The 19,564-nt window shown below is 37.7% G+C and overlaps 1 pseudogene; it reads right to left on the bottom strand.

Moving 5' to 3' along the window:
• Positions 1-4,466: 4,466 nt before the first annotated feature.
• LOC115870942 lies at positions 4,467-17,198 on the bottom strand (annotated as a pseudogene).
• Between the last annotated feature and the right edge of the window lie 2,366 nt (positions 17,199-19,564).

Raw genomic sequence — 19,564 nt, 5'->3', positions numbered from 1 at the left:
ATTCTCTGTGTTTCCAGCTCTTATCTGTACATCCTCTAGTCTAGCCCAATTTGTAAGGTAGAATTGGGATCATGATAGTTGTGGGAGGAAAGTTGTATGTTTCATCAGTACTATACTGCACCCTGACTGGTTCATCTCCTCCCCGTGACCCTTCTGTAAGGGGATGTCCAGTTGCCTACAGATGGCCTTTGGGTCCCCAATCTGCACTTCCCATTCACAATGATGTGATTTTTTTGTTCTTTGATGTCTGGTACATGATCCTATAGACACCTCGTGATCACACAGGCTGGTGTGCTTCTTCCAAGTGGGCTTTGTTGCTTCTGAGCTAGATGGCCGCTTGTTTACCTTCAAGCCTTTAAGACCCCAGATGCTATATCTTTTCATAGCCAGGCACCATCAGTTTTCTTCACCACATTTGCTTATGCACCCATTTGTCTTCAGCGATCGTGTCGGGAAGGTGTGCATCATGGAATGCCAGTTTAATAAAACAAAGTGTTCTTACATTGAGGGAATATTTGAGTGGAGGCCCAATGTTCATCTGCTACCTTAATACTAAATATATATACATATACACATAGATCTATTTCCCAATGCACATAGATCTATTTCCCAATCATTATACATAAATATATTTACATAGGCACATACCTGTATTTATACCTCTATAAATGCCCTTTGCCTCCTAGTTCTTTCCTCTATTTCCTTTGACTTTCCTCTTGTCCCTCTAACATGTTCTGCCTTCATTTGGGTTTCAGTAATTCATCTTGGTTTCATTGCCCTTGATCAAACCCTAACAGGCCTTCTACACCCTCCAAACCATCCATTTTGGATCACTTGTGTTCCCTTGTTCCTGGGTTTGCTAACACCAATTCCTTTCCCCTGCCTCCCACTCTCCCATTTCCGCCAGAACCGTTGGTCCCATTGCTTTCTCCTCCAGCTTGTTTATCCCAGCTATCTTATCTAGATAGACCTGCAGAGATCTCTGTTGTTTTATATACATAAACTGTAATCAATGTGTTTTCTCCAAATACATGGTCATAAGGGAATGAATGGAGAGTCTGGAGAAAAACAGAAGATGAAAAAATTGTAGAAATTAGAACTGAAAAGAGTCTTCAAAACTACCCTCTCTAGGATACTTGTTTCATAGAGGATTGAATTAAGACATAGAAATGACTCATATTCTACTGTGGCAACCCATAAATAAGCATAAATAAATGACATGATTCTAATCCTTAGTCTTATAGGTTGTAGGAAACACAAATATGGTAAACAACTGGATCTACTTTTATATAAAAGAAATGTCTTGTTAAATGTCATAAGTACTCATCAGTTTGGAAGTGTCTTCTGGTTTGTGGATGTACAGAAGCTGGGGAACTCCGAATCCTCAAGTCAGATAGCAGGCTGCAGGCTGTAGAGGTAAGTTAATCTAACATGTGCAGGCAGAAATGGAAAGCTGTTGATTCACAGACTAGATGGCAAAACTCCGAAGACAGACAGGCAAAAAAGCCACTGTCTTAAGCCCAAAGGGACAAAGTTCAGATATGTACAAGTCAGGTAAAGCTTCTAAATTCAGCAAAAAGCAGAAAAGCTTTGGTAGGAAGTCTATTCATGCTAGAAATAGGCCACATCCTGGAGAAAATCTCTTTCGGTTCACTGACTGTTCATAGTCAATGTCATCATTGAGGTGATTACATTATATATCAAATCTTATTTTAGGATTACTACATGGCAAGTACTAAATTACGGAGAAACCTGGCCTAACCAAGTTTACACTCAGCCTAGAGCTGTACCAAACACAATGTCATGAAAAGGGAGGAAATATTGAAATTTTTAAGGAGTTTGTTTTACTTAAATCCAAAAGCAATACTCGAGGAAGCAGTAGTCAAATCAAATGATGTATTGCACTGAGAAAATCTGCCTAAAGACAAAAAGTGCTGAAGAGCAAGCATGTCACCATGAAGACTAACGTGTGCCTGGCCCAATCCGTGTTATTTTCAGTCACCTCCTATGCGCACACACAAAAATGTAAAAGGAATTAGGAAAACAAGAAAAATCAATTCCTTTTAATTAGTGTTTTCAATAATAGTAAATATACCATGAATTGTCAGAAGAATGAGCAAAGTTGTGTATGAAGAAATACAACCAGAATGCTCTTTAAAATAAACAAACAAAATGCTGATACTTTGTCTCAGGTACTTAGTCTATGTCTTCAAGAGGGACTTGGTCCTAGAGAAAGGCATTAGACTTGGTAGAATAAAGGGTTAGAATGAGAATATTGACACATTGACACATAAGAATAATTGTGAAGATGATTCAAGACCAACCAGTTGCTGTGCACAGGATTGTTATGAATCTGAAATCTTGAAATGGTGCTTTGCAGAATCAAAACCTTCTTTAAGTTAACACTGTTCTTTTGTTGTTGATGATGATTGTTGGTTCCTATATCTTGAAATAAGAATATAAGCATGTAAAGATAAACATTTTGTCTTTTGTGGAATGTTATTATCCCAGACACCCAGAAACCTTTCATATTGTTCATTCTTGATTGATATTTGTTGAATAAAAGAATAGATATTCTGTGAGGGTAAAATAGACTTTCTGATTAAAGGAGGAAATTTTAAAGGGATGAAAATTTCCACTGTCTAGGAGTGGCATGTGTTCCATGAGGTAATTTTTCCTGACCTCACTTCTTTTTCAGTGAGTCTGATATAACACAAACTTAAGGAAATAGATCTTTAATTGAGTACCGGGAAAGGACTGTGTTTCAAGCTCTCTGTAATGTTGAGAACAAAAATGCTGCAAATAGATATGAGAAGCTCTAATACATTGATTTCCATTCCCTGAATTGAGAAAAAGCAAGCCAATTCAAATTGTGTTGATCTTTTTCAGCAGTTCTAATCAAGACCACATCAGGGTACATAGTGATGACTTCTTGGAATATATTGCTTCCCAAAAATTTATGACCACTACAATATCAGGTAAGCTTTAATTCACTCATATTACATTTGTCCTTAGGCTGCATCCTCAATGAACTGTGGAAGTACCATGCCTACACTGATATTAATCTCTGCTCTTAAGTACTCCAAAGTTTACTCAGGTAAACTTTTTAAATATTTATAAATATACAAAGTTTCTTGAAGCTGTTGTAGAGCTGTAGAAAAAATAATGTTTCCCAACATGACAGTGAACTAACATGAGTTTGGAAGGAGAAAAAAATGTACTATTGGTCATTTTTCATAAGTGTGAATTAATAATTAGGTAGATATTGTCAAGAGAGAAATGTACAGCATATTTATTGTATAGATGTCATAATTTTGTGAAAGAGCAATACCTTTTTGACATGAAGGTACAAAAAATAAAATTCTGACTCAACCATAGAATTAGACACAAGTGCAATTCTTGATAAACTACTTCATTTTTTAAAAAAATCCTTCTTCCATTGTCTGTGATAGTGTCTTTATCAGATAATATCTTTATCTTAGCAACTCATAATGCTAAACATCTGATTTTCTGCTACTGTTGCCCGGGCACTAAAGTTAGGGAAAGGAGTGATTGTATGGTGGCCAAGGTTTCATGGATCCAGGCAAGAGAGTCAAGTCTGAATAGTAGTCAGTCTCTCACCATAAAACAAACAAACAAAAAAACCCCAACTTTTCGAATATTGAAAACGCTCCTTATCTAACACCGAAGGATGCCAGCAACTTTCTCCTCAAATATCAACTCCAACTTGTTTCTGCCGGAAATAGATGCTCGAAAGAATGACCTCAATTTTCAATGACATTAGGGAGACGTGATTCATAAATGTCTATGCATTCTTAACCTGGTTCACCCCTGCCATCGAGTCAATTCCAGTTCACAGGAACCCTACAGCACAAGGGAGAATTTTTCCCTGTGGGTTTCCAAAACTGTCTCTTTCTCTCTCTTTCTTGAGCTAAAGTATTTTAAATCATAAAAGGTTTCAGTCAATTAACTATCAAAAACCACAAATTGTCCAACATAAAATTTCAGGTGAACGAATGAAGTCATGGTGAAACGGTATTCAAACCAAACACCAACCAAATTAGTAATAGCTGAGTCTCCATCTGCCTGCCAGAGCCTGCAATGAGAATCATGAAGTTCAGTGTCTGCTTCCAGTGGGCTTAACTTCTGCTCACGCCTTGAGGAATACCAGAGTTCCTCATAAATAATTAACTTAAACTGCAGAAAACAAAGATAGACATGTTACATTTACACCCAGAAGTTAAGCTAAAAATCATATGGTGATATCTTTCCTTTTAATTAGTAGTCTACCACCCACATTTTCATTGATTTGCAAGGACAATCTTTATGTTGAATATCTTATCACATACTTTTAAGAAATGTGGGCCATATCCACATTAATGTGCGATTTCAATGACTTTTGGACAAGTTGAAATACATATATTTTGTTTTTCTCTGGTAAAAACAAACAAACAAAAGAACATGGATTATTTGGCTGTCATCATCTGGAAGATGATGATGGGGTCTTCCTAAGGAATTTCATCTACCTTCAAGTCCTTGTCATTCATTAGGACCTGGAGGCACATCTGTTCTTTGAAATCCAAGGTCATGGTGTAGGCTTCACTTCCTGCTGCTGGAGACACCCTTCAGGGAAATATCCTAGTAGCCCTTGCCGCTCCCTAAGCAGTTGCAGTGTTTGTCAAACCCAAGACCTGGCCTGCAGCGATTGAGTCTTCTGGTTGACCAGACCTCCTCTGGAACCTCGCCTTCAGCAGCCTGATGAATATTCTAGGATATTTTGGGAAACTAAAACATTTCCTCAGGTGATGCTAATTTTACCATATCCATGTAAGGAGATTTTGGAAAACGTCCTTGATGATCCCATGTCTGAATTTCATTTGGAAAATGTCCTTGATAATCCCATGTCTGGATTTCATTTGGCATGCTCAGGTAGATGGAAATTCTCTTGGACATTTGATATTGACTCTGGGTAATCACCTTCTGCTCAACAGGAGGGACTCATGTAGTGGCTCTCCAGTGCCCGCTGCCCACAGCTGCTGCCCTGGCTTGGCGGCAGGCTCCCCTGGATGCCATTTACTCCTGTCCCCTCCTGGTCACATTGAAGCTGGTTGGGTCTACACTTAGCACCCCAGGGGTTCAGTCCCTGCCCTTTCTGCACATGATGGACCCGCCGGCCTGCAGGAGGGTCCAAGACTGTATCTCTTTACCAGAGTAGAAAGTCTTTCTCTGAGGGAGCCACTACTGGTTTTGAACTGCTGATCTTGTGGTTAGCAGCCCAACATGTAGGCACTACACCAAATGTACTGACGACTGGCAATGCAAGGTAAGATTCAGTGAAATAAGAGAAAGCAAATCTATGAAGTGCCACAGAACAATAGTGAAAGAAGACCAGCCCGGGGAATGACAAAGAGATGATTGCACATATATAGAAATATTAGGGTTCAGTATAACAATAATGAAACCCACAACCTTCCTCTAGTTCTTAAACGCTTCCTCCCCCCAACTACCAGGACCCCAATTCTGCCTTGCAGACCTGGTTAGACCAGATGATGCACAGCGGTACAGATGGGAATTGGAAATGCAGGGAATCTAGGACAGATGAACCACTCAGGACCAGGGGTGACAGTGGCAATACCAGGAGAGAAGGGGGGTGTAGAAAGGGGGAATTGATCATAGGGAGCTACATATAACTTCCTCTCTGGGGGATGGGCAACAGAGGGGTAGGTGAAGGGAGACGCCGGACAGTGTAATATAAGATACAATAATAATTTATAAATTATCAAGGGTGCATGGGGGAGGAGGGCAGAGGAAGGGAGGGGGAGAGGGAAAAAAGGAAAATGAGCTGATTCCAGGAACCCAAGAGGCAAGTGAATTTTGGGAATGATGAGGGCAACAAATGTACAGATGTGGTTTACACAATTGATCTATGTATTGTGATGAATTTTATGAGCCCCAATAAATTAATTTATTAAAAAAAAAGCATGCTGAGTTAAATGAAAAAATGAAATGGCAACAACAACAAAAAAAGAAATATGTGGGTATATCTTTCTCTTGTTGTTATGTTCGTTTCAAGTGGAGTTTGTTTCAACTTTTGGTGACCCTATTGCAACAGAACTAAACAGGGCCCGGCCCCGTACCATCTTCACAATTGCTGTTTGAGTCCTCTGTTGCAACCTCTGTGTCAATCCATCTTGTCAGGGTCTTGTTTTTCACTGTCCTTTCTACTTTGCCAAGCATGATGCCCTTTTCCTAACACTGATTTGTTCTGATAATATATCCAAAGGATGGTAGATAAAGTCTTGCCGTCCTCGCCTCTAAGGAGTATTCTATCTGTACTTCTTCCATGACAGATTTGTTTCTTCTTTTGACAGTCCATGGTACTTTGAATATTTTTTGCCAGCACCATAATTCAAAAATGTCAATTTTTCTTCTGTCTTCTTTATTCAATGTCTAATTTTCACATGCATATGAAGCAACTGAAAATGCCATGGCATGGGTCAGGCATAGCATAGTCTTCAAAGTAACATTTTTACCCTTCAACACTGTAAAGAGGTTTAGTATAGCAGATTTACCCAATGTCATGCATGTATATATTTCCTATAAATATCCTTTCAGAAAATTTTAAATTACTAATATACATAATGATGAAAATAAAATTACAAAAAATCAGCTCCTTCTTATTTTCTTTCTAATTAAAACAAGTATGGAATCCTACAAACTCAAATTTGAGGCTCAAAGCTCTAACGTCCTTTATCCATCATCATCTTGGACAAAAAATAAAATTAAAGTTCTTAGAAATTGTTAAGCAAGACGAAGACCAGGTTGTATTCATTTTATCTATTAATTGACCAATAAATTGATCTACTGGTTGGCCAACAATTTTATCTACTGATCAATCACTATATATTGACAAAAAGAGATAGAGGTCAAAGAGAAAATAAAAAATGTCAGGTTAATAAACAGAAACAACAATAAAAGATAAATGAGTAAGTATTAACACTTTTCTACTTGAGATCAAGAATGAGTCTTTGGTGTTATACACGTATAGTAGGGCCAAGGGCCACTGGTGTCTGAATTTGGATCTTACTTTTTCTGTCTCTTCCTACTTATCTCTGCAAAACACACACAAAAAAGGAGAGCCACAACACCCCAATAAACTCTTCTTGATATGGTCAATTGGAGTACTTGGCTCAGACTTAGAATTACATGTAACAACTTTGAATTCCTCACAATGAATCCAAGAGAGCCACAGAAGCAAAGCGTGATTTTCCATAAGCTCATTTACATAAAGGAGCTAGAAAGTGTGAATGATTCGTACCTAAAACTTCCCCCATGTATAATATTTAATTCTCATTCATAAGCATAGTGTATGGGAACAATGTTATTAGAAATGAGCAAAGAAGTGGGACAGAGTAGCAGGTGATGAAGTAAGAAAGGTAGTGCTGAACAGTTGTGATATACCGTATATTTTCATATTTCTTGTTGATTTATTTCAAGTGAAATGCAGGCCACTGAAGGGCTTTGAGCAAGAGAATAACATGATCTAACTTGTATTTTTAAAGGATCCTTTGCGCTTCTGTATTGAGATTAGCTGGGAGGAATGTAATGGCAGAAGTAAGGAGACCCGGGAAGGGACTACTGCAGTGGTCTATATCAAGACAATGATGGATGATTTAAATATGGATTCTAGTCCTGTTATTTTTCAAATTATCAATAATAACTTTTACAGCTGCTTATGATTTACTTCACACAATTTCCCCTTACCTTTCTTTTCCCTAATCTCTGTATCCCTTCCCTATAAATCACGACCCAAGAATAAATTTTCCTTTTACCTATTTTTCAGCTATTCATGGTTTTCTTTTTATGTTGTTCATTTTTATGACAAAAGCAGTCTTCATTCACTGTCATTAAGTGGTTATATTTAATAACTCGAGTATTAAATTCTTCACAAATATGACAATGTGTAATACAGTGCATTACTTGATATAGTTCTTCTAATCATGATCTTTGTAACTCCTCCAAAGGACTGGTGGATCTGGGTAAAGAAGGTGAGACAGATGCTGAGAGGATTATATGATTGAGTTGTGATTTTTTAACAAGGTTAATTGTATCTGGAGAAACTTGCAACTCTCAATAATGTCATCATTGGGGTACAAAATTAGCCAACAAAAAACAGGAAGTGAGCTCATACCACGATCAAGAAGGAAGAGCCCAGCGTAAATTGCATCATTTATACCCAGTAATCCATGCATATTGAACCTCTTCAATGTAGGGACTGAAAGCTGTGACACCAGAAAACCAACAGAGGAGTAACAGGGAAACCAGCAGCCAGGCAACCAGGAGCCAGATCATGAGACAGAGCTTTGGGATTCCTGGCTTATGAAAAAAGCTGAATGTCTTTGCATAAGAGGCTCACTTGTGGAGTGGGGTGTATCTATAAACTTAACTGGGAGCTGTTTGCTGAGTCAGGGATCTAAAGGATTAGTTCCTTTGATCTAAAGCTTATGGCATTGTGGCATGCTCTTTGGGCACTTATTGGCAGCTCTAAAATAACTCTCTACATTGCCAAAGGTTTAGGCCAAGGGCTGTGTGGCTGAGAGGCCAAGGACCAAAGTGAAGTATACCTGTAGACAAAGCAGAGAAGAAGAACTAGGTAAGCATTAGCAGTTCAAATCCACCACCACTCTTCAGGAGAAAGATGAGTATGTTCTGTGCGTTCTGTGTGGCCATCACAATGAATTATCTAAGCTGGTAGAAAAGGAAATGCTCTGTGAGGATCTGTGGGTTCCAGAATTGATAAAAAGAACATGTATTGAAGGCATGTCTGACTTCTGCATCATAGAAATTAACTTTGAGATAAAGTGGAGTTTAATTCTCCTTTCTCTTTGTGAAGTCAGATGAGGTCAGACACTGCTTCCATGCCATTTTGCAACAGGTAAATAATATTTATATGATTATAACTTGCATAGTGCACATAGGAAACTAATGTGCAAGAGATTATGCAGTTTGTAACAACTGTGTAACACATGTGATATGTGTGTGATAATACAGTACATATGTGTCATCTTTTTCTAAAAGTTATTTCAGAAGGAAATAGAGGTAAAGAAAGATGAGTTCAACTTTATGGAAAATTAAGTTTTTCATAGAATTTTTGAAGCACTCTTGTATATAGAAGGAGATCTAGTGGGGCTGTGATCTGAACATTGGACTGTTAATATCAACATTGGTAGTTCAAACCCACCAACCACTCCATGGGAAAAAGATGAGCCTGTCTGCTCCCATAAAGATTTAGTCTCAGAAAATGATGGTGGCAACATTAATAAATGTGCTTGATAAAATTGATAAATAGATTGTTATAAGAGCTGTAAGAATCCCCAATAAAAAATATTTTAAAAAAAGATTTAGTCTCTGGAACTCTATAAAAAGCTACGATCAATCAGATCAAACTTCAAGAAATAAAACAACACATTCCATTGGGTAAATCTGCTGCACAAGACCTCTTAAAGGTGTTGAAAAGCAAGAATATTACTTTGAGGACTAAAGTGTGCCTGACTCAAGTCATGGTATTTTCAATCAGCTCATCTGCATATGAAAGTTGGACATTGAGTGCGTGACACAATAGATGTATGTCTGGATTGTGATAAGAATTGTATTAGCCCCCAATAAAATGATTTAAAAATTAATAAATAAGAATTTAAAAATTTTAAAAAGAAAGTTGGACATTGACTAAAGAAGGCAGAAAAAGAATTGATGTATTGGAATTATCCTCAAAAAGAATATTGAAAGTACCATGAACTGCCAAAAATGCAAAGAAATCTGTCTTAGAACAAGTAGACCAGAATGCTTCTTAGACGCAAGTATGGTGAGATTCTGTCTCACGTACTTTGCATATATTATCAGGAAAGTCCAGTACCTAAAAAAAGGACATTGTAAAGAAGAAAGGCAACCAAAACAGAGGAAAATCCTTGAAGGAGAAATCAATACAGTGGTTCCAAAAATGGGGTCAAACATAAGAATTTTGAGGATGATGCGGGACCATTCATTGTGTTGTATATATAGGGTCACTGTAAATCATTACCCACTGGACAGTACTTAATAGCAGCAACAATGAATCATAGTTGATGATAGCAGTGGGTTTGGTTTTTTGTTTTATATATAGACATTCTGATTTGAAATATAAGTGCATACCAATTTCCAGCAATCTAAGTCAGATTCATAGAGACAGTATTTTGGTGTTAAGTGCCAGAGTCAGTGCCTATGCACAACAGAAAGAAACACTGCTTGCTCATGCACCATCCTCACAATTGTTCCTCTGTTTCAGCCCATTGTTGAGGAAACCATAATGGCAGGGGAAAAAATGCTCCATAGGGTTTCTCAGACTATAATCTTTATAGAAGGAGCATTGCAGTACTATGGGATAGTGCTACTGTGTCTTACAATATCTCTATAATTTGAAATGAATTAAACAGTAGCAGGTTTAATTTTTGATCAATCATTATGGAAGCAGACTGCTCCATCTCTCTCCTATGAAGGAGCTGATCAGATTGGAAAGCTAACCTTCCAGTTAGCAGATGAACGCTTTCACCACTGTGCCATCAGGACTCTTTAAATATATACAGAGGTAAACCAGAACACAACACAATAATGCACTGCTGTTGAGTCCATCTAACTCATAGCAACGAACCATCGCACAAAGTTTACAAGGCTGTAATCTTCACAAGAACATATTATCGCATCCTTATTCAGTGGCCAAGCTGAGGCGTTCAACCATTAATTTTGGGGGGTAGTAGTCAAGGGCTTTAACCATTGCATCCCCAAGGGTCTCTAAAATGTAGACTTACATAAAACAAATTCCTCCTCAAATACCATTATTCCTTTTTTATCAATGAGTGTTAAAATTATCTTAGTTTGAATATTGCATTTCCTCTTATATACCTCATAGCCACCTTCAGCTCCTTTTACATCTGTCTTTCTTCAATCATTTTTTAATCCACTTATTTAATGAATATATTTAGTATGGATTGAAATAAAATTTTTGAATAACAAGATTAATAGATTAATCTCATGCCTTCAAGGAGTTTTCAGTTGCATGGTAGAGAAACACACTCTTAAGAATGAAAGATCTTTGAAAAATATAGAATTGTAGAAATGGTAGTTTCATTTGAATGGATGTGGACAGGCCATTTCTTAGCTAAAACTTAAGTGGCCAAGGGACAGAGAAGAGTGAATTACATACATAACCCCATCCTAAGCTGTTTTTGGAATGTTTTTAAACATCTAAAAGTTGACATTAACATGACCAAATTGCATATATCACAGTCTTGACAAAATAAACTCAAACTGTTCACTGAGACATTTAAGCGAATTTCCATTTATAGAGTTTCCAAACTTCCAGAAACTGAACAAGGCCTGACCTGCATTATGAAATATTCGATATAAGTGGAAATAATGTGTTATATGCCTAAAAATTATTTATGTATTTACCTTTTCTATATATTATTTCTAAGCCCCAACAACTGCTGATAGAAGAAAAAAAAGGATAAAAATTTATATACATCTCATATAAGCATATTACTTACTCTTAACCATAAAACTGATTTGTATAAACTCTATAGCTTCTGTCAAGTAAAAATATCAAAGTGCTTTGTATTTTAATAAATTCTAGCAGTAAATATGAGAAGGGTAATGTCCATCCAGGTTGCACATGTGGCTTGATTGCTTACTCTTTGATCCTATCATTCACTGGAGCCCAAAACCAATGAGATCAGAGTTCTGCAACTCTAAGATCCACAGTCTGCTTGGAATTCTATCCTAACACCCATGCTTTCAGGAAAGTAAATGAGAAAACACGAAAGGACCTTCGATGCAGTGTCAGGGTCAAAATAATAGAACCAACATTCTGTAAATAATCTTACTATCTGCTTTACTCCAATCTCACTTAAAGGAGCCTTGAGAGAGTTGTATGCCTGGTAAGCGTGAAACTGCCAACTGCGAGGTTCACAAATGACTAGATTACAGTGGATTTAGTTTTTTGGTTCTTTAGGGGAATACCCTGACAAAGAAGGCAAAAGATGAAAGAGGTGAGGTTCACACAGCCTACTCACCCTTTGTTTTCCATGAACTCTTATAGGCCTCAGGTATAACGAGTTTATGGATCCTTGTCATTGCTATTGTTAGTTCATTTTAGACTCAGCACAACCCTGTGTGACAAAATTGGACTGCCCCGTTGTATTTTCTAGACTAATTTTTGCAGGAAAAGAACATCAGATTTTTCTTCCACATCTGGGTAGTTGCAGATCTTAAGGAATGCCAACTTGACAGTGTATACCTGTATTCTCTGGGGTGGGGTGGGGGTGGGGTGGCAGCAGGGTGGGGGAAACAACCTTCATCTGCCCACTGGCAAGACCTTAGATATTTCCTTGTCTGCTGATTCCCCCAGCATCATCTTCAGGTGAGCTGTGATCATGGCGACTTGCAGGCACTTCATGTTGATACCTATTCCTCTGCCATCCATCAATTCTAGTTGCATTAAGGCCTTGCCATTAAGGCCTCTACCTCCAATTATCAAAATCCTTGTCCTTATAATACTGCTGCCCAATCCATTTAGAATTACCAATATGCAGAGCCTACTTTTGAGTAATGTACATAATGGCGCACTGGATCATTGACGCTTCTGGAGCTTCATGAACATATAAATCTATATTTGTGATGGTGTGAGAGTAACAGTAAGTGGGAAGGGGTCTGTCAAGTTCGAGTTCCTGTGATATAGTTGTAGCCATAAAGGGTAACCAGTTAACTTAGGTTAGGTTTCTTGGAAACAGCGCTTTGTCAAAGAGAAGGAGCGTAAGGAAACTAAACAATGTATATTCTACAGAGATGAACCTTACTATGAATTCACTGGGATGCCTGGAGCACAAGTCATTCCATCACTAAGCAAGAACCCTTAGATGCTGTGTTCTCTTTTCAATCAGTTGTGGTATTGGTATGGTGTGGTATAACTTCCCAGGTATCTCTGGGGTAGGCCGTCACACTCTATCTGCTGAGAAATACAGATTCCAGTTGATAAGATCAGGGCAAATAATCAACGGTTTCCTCTACCAGCTCTCTCTCATGCCATATGCCTCCAAAGAACTGTATTGGGATACAGTTTCATTATGGTTCTCCCTCTACTGTGCAAACATAAATGCTTAATTTCCACTTTAATGTGGCTTACAAATTAGGATCTCCCCAATTCACTATTTTTTTCTTTTGTAGCCTCAGTTTACAGTTTTTGCAATGAGGACCTTGTTTTTTCTACCAGTACATAGGCTTTGTCCGTTATTTATTAATTAAAAATTTCAGACTGACTTAGATCTATGTCTTGTGGGAGGCATACAGCCACTCAAAAACAAGGAATTCACTTGTTCATCCCAAACAAACCAGGGAATGTGCTTTACAGGAAGAAGAACATCAATTCCAATGAAGGAGTCAAAAAGGAGTAAGACAGTCTGGCCTCCTTGAAATGAAAAAAAAATCTTATTTCCAATACGCACAATATTTTGCACAATTACAAAATGAAAACTTGACATACAATAACATTGTCTGGATAGTAAGTGATTTTCCTAGACATAGAGATTCATATAAAAACAACTGAATCCAAGTTTCAAGTCTGTTTGGGATCCCTGCTGTAGTTGTTTACTGATAAGAGCTAGAACTAGATAGTAGTGACCAATTTTTCCATTTATATTTAATGATAGTGACAGAAATGAATGGCTTTTAATCAAAATCAGAGGACAAAGATAAGGACATTTCTCAGACCCTCTTTCCATTGAATGAGGTCATGTGACGCAAGTTCTATTAATATTAAGATGTGCCGCTTTCAGATCTAGCTCACAAGAGACATCTACATTAATTTCTCCATATTTTGTTTATCTTTCCAGCAGAAACAAAAACTCCCCAAGACTGACTTGTTGAGGATAATAAAGCTATTTTAATCTTTACTTTCTAAATTAGAGTTATATCCATCTTGACCTCTTAAACCAGTGGTTCTCAACCTTCCTAATGCCGTGACTGTTTAATACAGTTCCTCATGTTGTGGTGACCACCCCAACCATAAAATTATTTTCGTTGCTACTTCATAACTGTAATTTTTCTACTGTTATGAATCAGGCAACCCCTGTGAAAGGGTCATTCGACCCCCAAAGGGGTAGCAACCCACAGGTTGAGAACTGCTGCCATATAGAATTCTTCAATATTCAAATTCAGGGCTTGAAGTTTTTTCTTCAGTTCTTTCACCTTAAGAAATGGTGAATGTGTTGTTCTCTTTTGCTTATCTCCCTCCACACCTTTCCATGTGTCATTATAATAATGCACTTTGCCTTTAGAGCTGCCTTTTGAAATTTTCTATCCACATCTTTTAAATTATTGTTTCTTCTAATCTCCTTAGTTTTTATATGTACAAGATCAAAGTTCAGAATTTCTTCTGACATTATATTTGGACTTTTTTTTCCCCTGTCTTATTTTAAAAATAGTGTTATTGGCATATAATTCACATATCATACAGTGTAATGTTATTTTTGTTAGGTACCATTGAATCAGCTTGCCATCAAAGCGACATTATGAACAAAAGAATGAAACACCACTATCCCCACTATTGCTCCTATCCTTGAGCCCATTGTTGCTGACATGGTGTCAATGCATCTCATTGAGGGCCTTCTACTTTACCAAGAACTGGTCTCTCCCAATCTGTCCAAAGAATGTGAGATAAAGCTTTGATATCCTTGTCTCTAAAGAGCACTCTGGCCTTACATCTTCCAAAAGAGATCAGTTTGTTTGTTTATTAACAGTCCTTGGTACTTTCAATATTCATCACCAGCACCAGAATTCAGATGTGTTTATTCTTCTTTGGTCTTCCTTACTCAATGTCCAGCTTTCCCGTGCATGTAAACCAATTGAATAAAAGATCACTTGGGTCAGGCACACTTTAGCCCTCAAAGTAGCATCTTTGTTTCTCAAAGAGGTCTGTGCAGCAGGTTTATCTAATGCAAATGTCTTTTTTCTCTTTATTGCTACTTCCATGAGAATTGATTGTGGATCCAAGAAAGACAAAACCCTTGACCACTTCAACATTTCTCCATGTATCAAGATGTTACCTATTGGTCCAGTTATGAGGATTTTGGTCTGATTAACATAGATTTGTAATCCATATTGAATCCAAGCTGAACTGCTTGATCTCCATCATCAAGTGCTTCATGTCTTCCTCACTTTCAGCAAACAATGTTGTGTCATCTGCATATGGAAGTCTGTTAATAAGCCTTCCTCAAATCCTGATGCTGTATTTTTCTTCATCTAATCCAGCTTCTTTGATTATTTGCTCAGCCTAAAGATTGAATAAGAATATATAATTTAAGTGTTCAATCATATCTGACTGTGTTAGATAGGGTTCTCTAGAGAAATAAAACCAGGACCCATGATTTTAGATAGATAGAAACATACATACATACATAGATACAGCATGAAGGAATATAACAGCTAATTAGTCCACACAGCAGTACAGAGGCTTAGTTCAACTCACTTCTGTGGGACAGTTAATATACTGGAAGTCCTTCAATTCATGAGGGCCACTGTGTCCAAGGTCAAGGAAGAAGACAGCTGAGTCTTCCATAGGCAATGCAGGTAGTCCGGCCACAGGGAGCAAATAGCAGGGCAGGTCACCAACAGTCAGCCAGATGACAGGATCTGACAGTCCCCAGCTCAAGCAATGTATACACCAGTACTGTGGTGAAGCAAGTATCGAAGGAACCTCAAGCTCTAGCGACAGGGTCCAAGTGTTGGGTGTCCCACTAGTAGTGTAGATCTCAAGTTGAGGCAGAGAATCAGCCAAGGCAGCTGCATGCTGGCCTGTTCACCAGAGAGCAAGAGAGAGACAGGCAGGGTTCGCTGAACCATATATCTCTTTGCCTTCCTATCAAACTACAACCTTATTAATCCCACATGTTCCTATTGTTCAAGTTGGCACAAAAAAACCTACCTGTCATACTGACTACATTAATAGCTCAATCATATTAAGGAAAAGTATTCAATCATAACCACAACCAATGTCAGGACATTTTCTTCTTTCTGGTACTCATTTTTGTAGCTCCCATTTCCCCCCCAGCTTCCCTTGCCATACCCCTGGGTAAGTATTAATCCAGTTATAATCTCTAGATTTACCTATACTAGGTTTTATATACAGAAAATCATACAAAATACAAACAGGATACAAATAACAAACAAAAAAACAAACAACAATTACAAAGCAAAATAGAATAAAATCTCAATTGAAAAGAAAGGAGAAAATATTTAAGCCCCAAACCACTTAAAATGGGTCAAAGGGGAGATCAAACGATAAGGTGTTGCATTTTTACCTAACTTTGTTGTTGTTATTGTTAGGTTCCATTGGGTCTGTTATAACCCATACTGACCTTGTGCACAATAGAATGCAATGCTGCATAGTCCTGTGCCATGCCCACTATTGTTCCTATGCTTGAGTCCATTGTTTCAGCTGCATTGTCAATCCCTCTTGTTGTGGGTCTTCCTTTTTTTTGTTGTTTCCCTTCCATTTTGTCAAGCATAACATCCTGATCCAGAGACTCATCTTTCCTAATAACATGACCAAAATATATAAGACAAAGTCTTGCCATCCTTGCCTTTAGGGAGCACTCTGGCAATACTTTTTTTTCAAAACAGATGTGTTTGTCCTTTTAGCAGTCCATGGTACTTTCAATATTTTTCTTCAGTACCACAATTCAAATTCATCAATTCTTTACCTAACTATAATGGCCACAATCAACTTCACAGTGTTTGTTTTGCTAAGACTATTCACATCCCTAGGCTATTGTCAGAGGGGACTCCCAGGAAGCTAATTACATGTGGGGATACTGCAAATGGATTTAGGGCTTCCACTGTCATCCATAACCTTCTTCAAACTGAGTGTTCACAATTTAAACTTTGACACTGTTCTCACTTTCCAATATGGGTGGTATTATTTACAATGCTTGGGTCCGCAGGCTGGTGTGCTTCCATGTGACGTTCTTCCTGCTGATACAATGATGCTTTGCTTTCTTCATGTATTATGTCCTTGAAGTTATTCCCCAGCTCATCTGGTCTTTGGTCAGTAGTGCTCAATATGTGAAATTTGTTCTTGAGATTACCTCTGAATTTCGGTCAAAAATCCTCATTTTGACTTTTGTGGACTTGTTTTTGACTTTTTTACTTTTGTGGACTTGTTTTCCTTTTCTTCAGCTTCAACCTGAGTTTGAGTTTGTATGTGAACAATTGATTGTCTGATCAACAATAAACTCATGGCCTTGTTTGGTCTAATCATATTGAGCTTCTCCATTTTCTCTTTCTATAGATGTAGTAATTTGATTCCTGAAGCTGGTGAGGTCTACATGTATACTTGTAATTTATGTTGTCCAAAAAAGTCATTGGTCTTGTGTTAGTCTGGGTAGACTAGAGAAACAAATCCATGGACACACATATGTGTATAAGAAAGAGGTTTATATACAAGAGCAACCTGTATAAAAGAGCAACCCAGCCCAGTCCAAGGCCATAATTCTGATATTAGCCTGTATGTCCAATACCAATCTATAAAGTCCTCTTCACACTCACGAAATATATGCAATGAAGCCAAATGCAGGACAATCACAAACCAGTGATAGAAAGTCTTTGGGTCTAGTGGTGTTGTAAGCATCTCTGCGTTGGCTTCTCTGGCTTCCGAGGTCTGGTTACATCCATGTGGCTTGTCTTCTGCAATGTCTCCCAGGAAGTAGCAGAGAGAGAGAGGTGTCTTCTGCCTCCAAGGAGGAGGTACCAGATTTCCCAGAATTCTCAGGGGAAGATCATGCCCACAGAAGTCTCATTGGCTATTTCCAGATTGACAGCCTAGATTCCACCCCTACACGCTTAATCCTTAAATTGACACCACATGAGGTGACTACCATGGGTCTTTCCTATCATGTCACCTTCAGCTTCATTTCTATCACCAAATCCATATTTTCTTTTGTATGTAGATAGATAGATAGATAGATAGATAGATAGATAGATGATAGATAGATATACATATCATGACATATTTATTAAGTAGGAAACAGGACAAAGACAATACAAAGACAAATTATCCAGATGAGTAATGTATTAAAGCTGAGCACCAACTTTTCAGACAAAAAGTCATATTTTTTTAACTACGATTTATTCCTCTTTGTTGCCTGATTTCTCATTCCAGTCACCAGTAATGATCCGTGCACATTGATTGCATTTTTAAATAATTTCTGATTGATGAAGTTGGTGAAATTCCTCGGTTTCTTTATCATTGGTTGGTAGTTAAATTTGAAAACTAATCATATTAATTGATCTACTTTGTAGATGTATATTATCCTAACACAGACAACATTATAGTTCAAGATAGATCTTGAAATATTCTTTTTGATTATTTTTGTGAGGCTACTTCTTCTTAGTTATCTTTCCTGATATAGTAAAACATATGCTTCTCTGATTTAAAATGGCAAATATCAGTCCATTTCAACAATGCCTAGGATATTGATCTTTTTTCAATTACATTTTATTTTTGGTGATTTTCAATTTTCTTAGATTCATAATTTTTAGATTCCACATTTTGATTAGTCATGGATCTTTGCCATTGTGTCTTCTCACTTTGAATTGTGCTCCATCGGCAAATGGAGGTCCCAAAAGCTCTGTTCGAGGTTGATTCTACTTTAACGAGATAGCTCTTCATGAATACCTTCTAACCTGACATGATGATTTTCAGGCACTCTTATCAAAAAATGTTTTGCTGCTGCTCAAAAGATTTTCAATGTCTAGTTTTCTAGAATTAGACTGCCTCTTTTTCTCTCCTTGCCTGTCCCAGTGTAAAAATGCCACAAGGACTATTATCTCTGCTGCTGTTTGAAATACGTTGACTTATCTTCCACCACCACAGCAACATAAAGGCCAACAGACAAAGAAGTCATAAAGCACACACCAGAACAGATCATCTGAGGAGGTTTTATTTCCAGAGGTCTCATTATGTCATTATTGCGCAAAGGCAAGGAACTTATGAGGATGTAGGATATTGCCTACACCTGGGTCTAACAGCACAGGCGCTACTGCCATGACTATGGCTGGGAGGGAAAAAAAGAAAAGAAAGAGTAGAATAAACTGTAATTAGCCACAAAGGATGCCACAGAGAATGCTTCCTAGAGAGAAATGGTGATGTTCTCTGTCGCAGACATAACCAACCCAATGAGATCTTACAGGGATCAAATCTGGTAATTTTAAAAATAATTAATACCTATTTTTTTTCTCCTTCAGTCTAGATTCCCTAAAATTTATGAAACTTGTAAAGGTCAGCTTCTCGAGGAAAACCTAAAATTATAAAAATAGAGGAGTGTGCTGGTAGACATGAAAGATGGGCAACAGCATGCACTTTAAGATCTATCTGTTATAGCAATTGACTACCCTAACTAATACAGTTTCTGAGTAATGGAGTGAGGAAGCAGGATAGCATATCTTAGATGCTAAATGTTATCTATCATCCCACATGAAT

This window comes from Echinops telfairi, unplaced genomic scaffold (genome assembly GCF_000313985.2).
Source record: "Echinops telfairi isolate 266 unplaced genomic scaffold, ASM31398v2 ScPeMD7_3509;HRSCAF=4178, whole genome shotgun sequence".
NCBI lineage: Eukaryota > Metazoa > Chordata > Mammalia > Afrosoricida > Tenrecidae > Echinops > Echinops telfairi.
Note: the sequence above shows the minus strand (reverse complement) of the source record. Positions and strands in the feature narration are given on the sequence as shown.